Here is an 11,165-nt window from a genome sequence, read left to right on the forward strand (position 1 = left end):
ACTAACAAAGCAATTATGTCTTCTCAAAATAACATGGCCAAAGAAAGCTATCCCTACAAAATCATATAGTCTGGCTATGCTCCATCTTCACCACACAAAATATTTAAATCATGCACAACCCCGATGACAAGCCAAGCAATTATTTCATACTTTTGATGTTCTCAAACTTTTTCAATCTTCACGCAATACATGAGCGTGAGCCATGGACATAGCACTATATGTGGAATAGAATGGTGGTTGTGGAGAAGACAAAAGGGAGAAGATAGTCTCACGCCAACTAGGCGTATCAACAGGCTATGGAGATGCCCATCAATATATATCAATGTGAGTGAGTAGGGATTGCCATGCAACGGATGCACTAGAGCTATAAATGTATGAAAGCTTAACAAAAGAAACTAGTGGGTGTGCATCCAACTCGCTTGCTCACGAAGACCTAGGGCATTTTGAGGAAGCCCATCATTGGAATATACAAGCCAAGTTATATAATGAAAGATTCCCACTAGTATATGAAAGTGACAACATAGGAGACTCTCTATCATGAAGATCATGGTGCTACTTTGAAGCACAAGTGTGGTAAAAGGATAGTAGCATTGCCCCTTCTCTCTTTTTGTCTCATTTTTTGGGCCTTCTCTTTTTTATGGCCTCTTTTTTTTATTTGGGCTTCTTTGGCCTCTTTTTTTGTCCGGAGTCTCATCCCGACTTGTGGGGGAATCATAGTCTCCATCATCCTTTCCTCACTGGGACAATGCTCTAATAATGATGATCATCACACTTTTATTTACATACAACTCAAGAATTACAACTCGATACTTAGAACAAGATATGACTCTATATGAATGCCTCCGGTGGTGTACCGGGATGTGCAATGACTCATGAGTGACATGTATGGAAGAATTATGAAAGGTGGCTTTGCCACAAATATGATGTCAACTACATGATCATGCATAGAAATGTGACAATGATGGAGCGTGTCATAATAAACAGAACGGTGGACAGTTGCATGGCAATATATCTCGGAATGGCTATGGAAATGCCATGATAGGTAGGTATGGTGGCTGTTTTGAGGAAGGTAAATGGTGGGTTTATGGTACCGACGAAAGTTGTGCGGTACTAGAGAGGCTAGCAATGGTGGAAGGGTGAGAGTGCGTATAATCCATGGACTCAACATTATTCATAAAGAACTAACATACTTATTACAAAAATCTATTAGTTATCGAAACAAAGTAGTACACGCATGCTCCTAGGGGGGTAGATTTTTAGCAAAATACCATCGCTCGTCCCCGACCGCCACGCATAAGGAAGATAATCAATAAATAAATCATGCTCTGACTTCGTCACATAACGGTTCACCATACGTGCATGCTACGGGAATCACAAACTTCAACACAAGTATTTATCAAATTCACAACTACTCAACTAGCATGACTCTAATATCACCATCTCCATATCTCAAAACAATTATCAAGTATCAAACTTCTCATAGTATTCAATGCACTTTATATGATAGTTTTTATTATATCCCTCTTGGATGCCCATCATATTAGGACTAGATTCATAACCAAAGCAAATTACCATGCTCTTCTAAAGACTCTCAAAATAATATAAGTGAAGCATGAGAGTTCAACTATTTCTTCAAAATAAAACCACCGCCGTGCTCTAAAAGGATATAAGTGAAGCGCTAGAGCAAATGATAAACTACTCCAAAAGATATAAGTGAAGATCAATGAGTAGTTGAATAATTATGCAACTATATGAAGACTCTCTAACATTTAAGAATTTCAGATCTTGGTATTTTATTCAAACAGAAAGCAAAACAAAAGAAAATAAAATGATGCTCCAAGCAAAACACATATCATGTGGTGAATAAAAATATAGCTCCAAGTAAAGTTACCGATGAACGAAGACGAAAGAGGGGATGCCTTCCGGGGCATCCCCAAGCTTAGGCTCTTGATTGTCCTTGAATATTACCTTGGGGTGGCTTGGGTATCCCCAAGCTTAGGCTATTGCCACTCCTTATTCCATAGTCCATCGAATCTTTACCCAAAACTTGAAAACTTCACAACACAAAACTTAATAGAAAACTCGTAAGCTCCGTTAGTATAAGAAAATAAATCACCACTTAGGTACTGGTGTGAACTCATTCTAAATTCATATTTTTGTAATATATACTGTATTCCGACTTATCTATGGTTCATACCCTCCGATACTACTCACAGATTCATCAAAATAAGCAAACAACACATCGAAAACAGAATCTGTCAAAAACAGAACAGTCTGTAATAATCTGGATCAAACGTATACTTATGGAACTCATAAAATTCTAAAATAAATTTCTGGACGTGAGTAATTTATCTATTAATCATCTGAAAAAATAATTAACTAAATATCACTCTCCAATAAAAAATGGCAGCAATTCTCGTGAGCGCTAAAGTTTCTGTTTTTTACGGGATGATCGCAAAGACTTTCCCCAAGTCTTTCCGAAGGTTCTACTTGGCACAAACACTAATTAAGACATAAGAACACATCTAAACAGAGGCTAGATGAATTATTTATTACTAAACAGGAACAAAAAGCAAGGAACAAAAATAAAGTTGGGTTGCCTCTACGAAGCGCTAACGTTTAACGCCCCTAGCTAGGCATGATGATTTCAATGATGCTCACATAAAAGATAAGAATTGTAACATAAAGGGAGCATCATGAAGAATATGAATAGCACATTTAAGTCTAACCCTCTTCCTATGCATAGGGATTTTTTGAGCAAACAACTTATGGGAACAATAATCAACTAGCATAGGAGGGAAAAACAAGCATAACTTTAAAACTTTAAGCACATAGAGAGGAAACTTGATATTATTGCAATTCCTACAAACATATGTTCCTCCCTCATAATAATTTTCAGTAGAATCATGAATGAATTCAACAATGTAACCATCACATAGAGAATTCTTTTCATGACCTATAAGAATAGAAATTTTAATACTCTCTTCATAAGCAAAGTTCTTCTCAATCGGAATAATGGGAGTATCATAAGAGACTCGAATACTATAAATTGTTTCCACATTAAAAGAGTAATGTTCAGAAAAAGGGTAATCATAATCATTACAAGTTTTATAAATATAATCATCACTACTTTTTATAGCATATGTATTATCACAATAATTATCATAAGTAGCAACTTTGTTCTCATCATAATCGATTGAAACCTCTTCCAAGATAGTGGAATCATCACTAAATAAAGTCATGACCTCTCCCAATCCACTTTCATAATTATCATAATAAGATTCAACATCCTCCAAAATAGTGGGATCATTACTTTCTAAAGTTGAAACTCTTCCAAACCCACTTTCATCAATATAATCATCATAAGTAGGAGGCATGCTATCATCATAATAAATTTGCATATAAAAACTTGGGAGACTACAAATTTCATCTTCATTAAACATAGCTTCCCCAAGCTTGGGACTAACATTAATTGCAGAAAATATATTCTCAAAAACATCATATTCATCAAACATAGCATCCCCAAGCTTGGGCCTTTTCATATCAGATGCATAATCACTTTGATCATTAATAGTATGGATAGCACCAATAGTATAGCAATTATCATATTCTTCCAAGCAAGTGCCAAAAAGATTTTCAAGATCATAAGAAGTATCATTATCTTCCCAATCATAATCATCACAACAAGCAATAGGCATAACGAGATCATCATCCAGTGCATCATCTTCCATAGTTATATTTTCATGAGGCACAACAGTAATAGGAGCAGCATTATTTGGGAGAGATATCTTTTTACCTCTCTTCCTTTTTCTTTTCTTCTTCTTCACCACATCATGTGTGGTTTCAATCCTCTTTTTGGAGCTCCTTATTAATGAGATTGGTTGAATAGAAGGCCCCTCCTCGTTACCTGATTCATCATAAGAAATAATAGGAGTATATTGGGAAGTCTCTTCCCTTTCATTAGTATTCTCTTCATATTCTATTTGTTTTCTTTTCTTTATGTAATTGGCAATATAAGGGTTTTCAATGCAATTCACCGCACAATACATATAAATTTCCTCTAGATCAAAATCAAGAAATTTATCGAGATTAAATTTTGGAATACCATCTGTTATATGTTTCATTTCTCCATAATCCAAAAGAAGACTAAGCTCTTTATGATGCTCAAGGGTAATCAAGTTATTACAATTTTTGGACACGACTTGATCATGAAACAAATAGCATTGGAGCTTTAAATGACCATGTTCATTGCAAAGTTCACAAGGCTGGCGATAAATATTGAATCTTTTAGCACAGACACCTAGCCTTTCTTGATACAATTTAGTTTCTAAATGCTTATGCCTCTTGCAATATCTATCTTCCCTATTTGGTGTGTACTTGCAAACCCAATGCACTCCACAAAAATTGACATGTTTATAGGAGACATTTTCATCATAACTAGTGCAATCATCATTAGTACTATGGATATTCAAGGAGTTCATACTAACAGCATTGCAATCATGCTCATCATTTAAGATTTAGTGCCAAATTTTTTAATGCATTCTTCTTCTAACACTTTGGCACAATTTTCCTTTCCATCATACTCACGAAAGATATTAAAAAGATGAAGTGTATGAGGCAAACTTAATTCCATTTTTTGTAATTTTCTTTTATAAACTAAACTAGTGATAAAACAAGAAACTAAAAGACTCGATTGCAAGATCTAAAGATATACCTTCAAGCACTAACCTCCCCGGCAATGGCGCCAGAAAAGAGCTTGATGTCTACTACACAACCTTCTTCTTGTAGACGTTGTTGGGCCTCCAAGTGCAGAGGTTTGTAGGACAGTAGCAAATTTCCCTCAAGTGGTAAATTGTATAGGTGCACTAGTTCGGCGAAGAGGTGGTGATACAAGTGGTATGTAGATGGTAGATAAATGTTTTTCTAATCTGAAAATATAAAAACGGTAAGGTAACTAATGATAAAAGTGAGCCCAAACGGTATTGCAATACGTTGAAACAAGGCCTAGGGTTCATACTGTCACTATTGCAAGTTCTCTCAACAATAATAACATAATTGGATCACATAACTATCCCTCAACATGCAACAAAGAGTCACTCCAAAGTCACTAATAGCGCAGAACAAACGAAGAGATTATGGTAGGGTACGAAACCACCTCAAAATTATTCTTTCCAATCAATCCGTTGGGCTATTCCTATAAGTGTCACAAACAGCCCTAGAGTTCGTACTAGAATAACACCTTAAGACAAAAATCAACCAAAACCATAATGTCACCTAGATACTCCAATGTCACCTCAAGTATTCGTGGGTATGATTATACGATATGCATCACACAATCTCAGATTCATCTATTCAACCAACACATAGAACTTCAAAGAGTGCCCCAAAGATTCTACCGGAGAGCCAAGACGAAAACGTGTACCAACCCCTATGCATAGGTTCATGGGCGGAACCCGCAAGTTGATCACCAAAACATACATCAAGTGAATCAATAGAATAACCCATTGTCACCACGGTTATCCCATGCAAGACATACATCAAGTGTTCTCAAATCCTTAAAGACTCAATCTGATAAGATAACTTCAAAGGGAAAACTCAATTCATTACAAGAGAGTAGAGGGGGAGAAACATCATAAGATCCAACTATAATAGCAAAGCTTGCGATACATCAAGATCGTACCACCTCAAGAACACGAGAGAGAGAGAGAGAGAAAGAGAGAGAGATCAAACACATAGCTACTGGTACATACCCTCAGCCCCGAGGGAGAACTACTCCCTCCTTGTCATGGAGAGCATCAGGATGATGGAGATGGCCACCGGAGAGGGATTGCCCCTCCGGCAGGGTGCCAGAGTGGGTCTAGATTGGCTTTCAGTGGCTACGGAGGCTTCTAGCGGCGGAACTCCCGATCTATTGTGCTCCTTGAAGTTTTTAGGGTATATGGGTATACATAGGAGGAAGAAGTACGTCGGTGGACCTTCGGGCTGTCCACAAGGCAGGGGCGCGCCCCCCACCCTCGTGGGCAGCCCGGGACACTCCTGGTGCAACTCCGATACTCCGTGGGCTTCTTCTGGTCCAAAAATAAGTTCCGTGAAGTTTCAGGTCAATTGGACTCCGTTTGATTTTCCTTTTCTGCGATACTCTAAAACAAGGAAAAAACATAAACTGGCACTGGGCTCTGGGTTAATAGGTTAGTCCCAAGAATAATATAAAATTGTTTAATAAAACCCATAAACATCCAAAACAGATAATATAATAGCATGGAACAATCGAAAATTATAGATACGTTGGAGACGTATCAGTCCCACAGGCCTCCTCTGGTGCACTTCCTTTGCCTTTCGGGTGTCTTCTGGGCAGAAAAAAATCTCGATAAAGTTTCATGGCATTTGGAGTCAGTTTGGTATTGATTTTATGTGAAGTAAAAAACAAGCAAAAATAAGCAACTGGCATTGGGCACTATGTCAATAGGTTAGTCCCAAAAAATGATATAAAGTTGCTAGTAAACGAGTATAAAACATCCAAGATTGATACTTTAATAGCATGGAACAATAAAAAATTATGGATATGGTTGAGACATATCAGCATCCCCAAGCTTTATTCATGCTCATCCTTGAGTAGGTAAATGATAAAAATAGAACTTTTGATGTGGAATGCTACCCATAATATTCATCACATATTCTTTCTTTTGTAGCATGGACATTTTAACTTTAGATGATTCAGAGCAATAATCTATTATTTGACATGAAGACATCAATACTCAGGCATATCAACAAGCAACCATCTCTTTCAAAATATCAACACTAAATAAAGTTACCCTAGCCCATTATGCTCAATCATTGATCCATTCATGAAACACAGTCAAATATTAGCTACATCCAATGCACAAGTATGATAATAGTGTTCCCTAGTTGGTGCTTTGTAAGAGAGGATGGAGACGAAAATAAAAATAAAAATTGCATAATGTAAATAGATAGGCCCTTCGCAGAGGGAAGCAGAGATTTTAGAGGTGCCAGAGCTCAAAGCTTAAATTGAGATATAAAAATTGTTTTGAGAGGCATGTTTTTCCTGTCAACAAAAACTGTCGAGAATTCCCAATACTTTCCATGCTCGATAAATCATAGGCAGTTCCCAAACATAAACTAAAGTTTATTCCCTTTTTCCACTATTCTTTCATAGTCCATGGCTAGCCGTATCCACGGGTGCCTTCCATACCAACACTTTCCAAGGAATTTATTATTTGACAAAATAAAGTAAATTTCTTTTTTATTTTGGGACTGGGCATCCCTATTATCGGCCACACTCTCGTGCAATGACAAGTGAATAAACACTCATCATGAGAATTAAATATCTAGCATGGAAAAATATTGGCCACCCCCTGCCGCTTCATGAGCGGTACGGGCACACAAATACGAAACTCATTTTAAAAATTAGACTTGGCACATAAAAATTTACTTTGAACGGCACGGAAATACAACATATAGGTAGGTATGGTGGACTCATTTTGCCACAACTTGGTTTAGGATTTTGGATGCACAAGTAGTATTCCCTCTTAGTACAAGGAAAGGATAGTAAATAGATTGAGAAGCAACCAACCAAGAAACTAAAATGACCATAAACAAGCATTAAGCATAAATAACAATGAATAATGCACCACAAGTAGGATGCAACTTCATTGCATAACTATTGACTTTTGTGCTTGCATAGGGAATCACAAACCTTAACACCAATATTATTACTAAAGCATAATTACACACAAACATGACTCATATATTTCTATCATCATTTCTCAAAAACTATTACAAAGAATCAAGTTTATTTTGTCCAATGATCTTCATGAAAGTTTTTATTAGATCCCTCTTGAATATTGATAATTACTCACAAGCCTTAACACGAATATTCTTACTAAAGCATAATTATTACTCACGAACATGACTCATATATTTCTATCTCCATATCACAAAACTATTGAAAGGAATCAAGTATTCATATCGAATGATCTTCATGATAGTTTTCATTATCCCTCTTGAATACCTATCACTTTGGGACTAATTTCATATATTACCATTGCTACTTTTCAAGCTCTCAAATAACTTTATGTGAAGAACATGAGCACAAATATTTTTTCAAAATTTTCATCTCTCAAAATAATATAAGTGAAGCATGAGAGGATATTTCCTAAAATTCTACTAACTCTCAAAATAATCTAAGTGAAGCATGAGAGCATATTTCTTCAAAATTAAAGCACCACCGTGCTCAAAAAGATATAAGTGAAGCACTAGAGCAATTCCATAGCTCAAAAAAATTTAAGTGAAGCTCATAGAGCAATTCTAACAAATCATAGAATAATTATGGCCCTCTCGAATAGGTGTGTCTAGCAAAGAGGAATGTGACAAACTAAAAAGCAAAATAAGCGAAGACTCATATAATACAAGACACTACAAGCAAAAGTCATGATATGTGACGAAAAAATATAGCTCCGGGTAAAATTACCGATGGTCGTTACAAGAAAAAGGGGATGCCTTCCAGGGCATACCCAAGCTCAGTTGCTTGGTTCTCCTTGAATATTACCTTGGGGTGCCGTGGGCTTCCCCAAGCTTAGGCTCTTTTCACTCCTTATCCCTTCATCCATCGTGATCTAACCCAAAACTTGAAAACTTCAATCACACAAAACTGAACAAAAACCTTCGTGAGATCCATTAGTATAATAAAGCAAATCACCACTCTAAGTATGTTAGTTTACAAAAGTAGGGGCCTTTCTGTACCCCTTTACTTGTGCATGGGCTATCGTAGCCACACACGCGGCCATGCTTGATGGAGCAGAGGAAGCAAAGGTACAAGGCTGCCAAGGCAGCGCTCGAACCAGAAGCATGAAGAGCGAAGGGACCAGGTGAGCTTTCCCCAGCTAGACCCTTACCGGGGGCGGCCTATGTGGCCCCGGCAAGAGCCTTGCCGGGGAAACTTGCCCAACACCAGTAAGACTGCCACCCTTGAGACTAAGAGTTATGATGCCATCGACAACGTCAAGACCAAGGCTCCGGAGCTCTTGCACGGTGGCATGCTGATCTTTGTGAAAACCAAAGGCCTACAAGCCTAGATGTGAACCAGAAGACGAAGACCCCCGGCAAGATCTTGCCGGAGACAAGCGAAGACCCCCGGTAAGACCCTTGCCGGGGATGCTCGCAAGCCCCTGGCAAGACCCTTGCCGGGGACACCCACGGGATCCCGACAAGGTCCTTGTCGGGGGCGTCTGCGGGGCCGAGGCCAGGCCCACACTTGCCAGAGTTTCGCTGCCCCACGCCCGTTCTGACGTGGTGGCCAGCCTGCCAACTAGGCGAGCGCCTGTGTGGCAGCATGCAGCTTCTAGGCTAACTAGCCAAGCACTTGCGTGGTGGCGTGCAGATCTTCGTGAAGACCCTACCACCGCACCAGCTCAGCGGCCAGTCAGCGTGGCGTTGCATGCCTCATTAGCTTGGACGGCGTCAGAGCAAGGCAAGGTGGCGATGGACGGGACGAGCTTTTTTGCCATCCCCGATAAAGCAAGAGGGCACGTCGGTAGTGCATTAAATGTGTTTGTCCTACGGTTCCAGGAGATAGACTTGTAAACTGTACATACTTTCCACCTCTTGTGTGCCACTGTGGCAACCCCTTTGGCATAAAAAGGAGGCCTGAGGCGTGCTGAGGAAGAATTCGGACTTTTTGGACTAGGCATGCACCGCAGCTAGTTCAAGAGCTCAAGAACACTAAATACACACAAAGCAAGACTAGGGTTTTACGCATCATTTGCGGCCCGAACCTGGGTAAAAATCCCCCCGCGTTGATCTTCTAGACCAGCTCTTTGCGCAGCCCCACACCCCGCCAACCGTAAAAGGGACTCACCGAGGGATCCCATAGGTGTCGTTCCCGAGCTTTCCCCGACATCTTTAGCGTGCCAGGTAGGGGCGATGAGGCTGTTAAAATCTGGTTCTAAAGTCAACTCATCGACTCCTTCATCATGATGGCTCGAGAGATGAAGGCGACGTCGATCAGCCACGCTCTGGTGCCATCAGCCAGGCTAGTGGTGTTGTCTGCAGCCGCAACAACAATCCGCGTGGCGACGAAAAGCTAAGTCACACAAAACCTTCAGTAATTTCTTTTTTACATCAGGTTATCTTCCTCAAAAGATCTTGCTCCTTCTATGGAAAACCTGCACGCAATGGAATCCTTCCGCTATTGGCAATGCCCTTGTTCTGTTTCGAGTCCGCTCAATAGTTCAAGCAGCTGCGCTGAGAATGACAAGGTGGCTTGTCCGGCAGCAAGCGCCCCCCAGCAGGCTGCTAAGGATCCGTTCCTCAAAGCGCCACAGCATGGGTTTACACGCCGACAAACCTATCCCACTAGGCGTAGGGTGTGTACATACAAGAAAAGATCGAACAGGAAGATAGCATGCTTCATTTCAAAGTACTGCAAAGTTATATTACATCAGTGATTGTCGTGGTTCTAACTTAAGATAAATTGTCTTGGGCATGAACTCGCAGCGGCAAGGAGAAACGGGGTGGGTAGTCCCGGCGCTGGCCCTCCACCCTCTTTACTCCATTGACGCAGCTGATGATGGGCTCGATACGCTCTTCGAGCGTCACGAGGTCCGTGCCCTTAGGCAAGCTCTCAAGCACATTGGCGAACTCGGCGTTGGGGTTCCAGAACACCACCTTGGTTAGGGCACCCCGGCAAAGCCTCCGGGACTCATTGGCCAGATAGGTCGCTCGATTGGAGCGGAGCTGCTCTAGGGCGTCGAGGGGGCGCTCGAAGAATAAGGTCAGCCTGGAATTGGGGCTTGTGTTCGCCTCCTGGGAGAACCTAACGTCCGGCATGCCCATGACGGCTAGCTGCGCGCTGAGCTTCTCTGCATCTTCGATGAGATGGCTGATCCAGAGATTCACGCAGACCACATAGTCCTGATGAGCAGCGGCGTCATCACTCCGCAGCCGCTTTTGTTCAGGGTCTCCTCCCAGGCCGTGACCTCTGAAAGCGTCCCCTCCAAGGCACCCAGTTGTAGCTTCAGATCATCAATGGAGCTACTGGCCTCGGAGAGCAGCTTGATCTGGTCAGAGATGGTGACTTGCAAATCCGCCAGAGTGTAGTTGGCTGTGTCCCTCTCCTCTGTCAGCTCTAAGACTTTCTTCTTCAGCTC

The sequence above is a fragment of the Triticum urartu genome, chromosome 7 (assembly GCF_003073215.2).
Source record: "Triticum urartu cultivar G1812 chromosome 7, Tu2.1, whole genome shotgun sequence".
Classification (NCBI taxonomy): domain Eukaryota; kingdom Viridiplantae; phylum Streptophyta; class Magnoliopsida; order Poales; family Poaceae; genus Triticum; species Triticum urartu.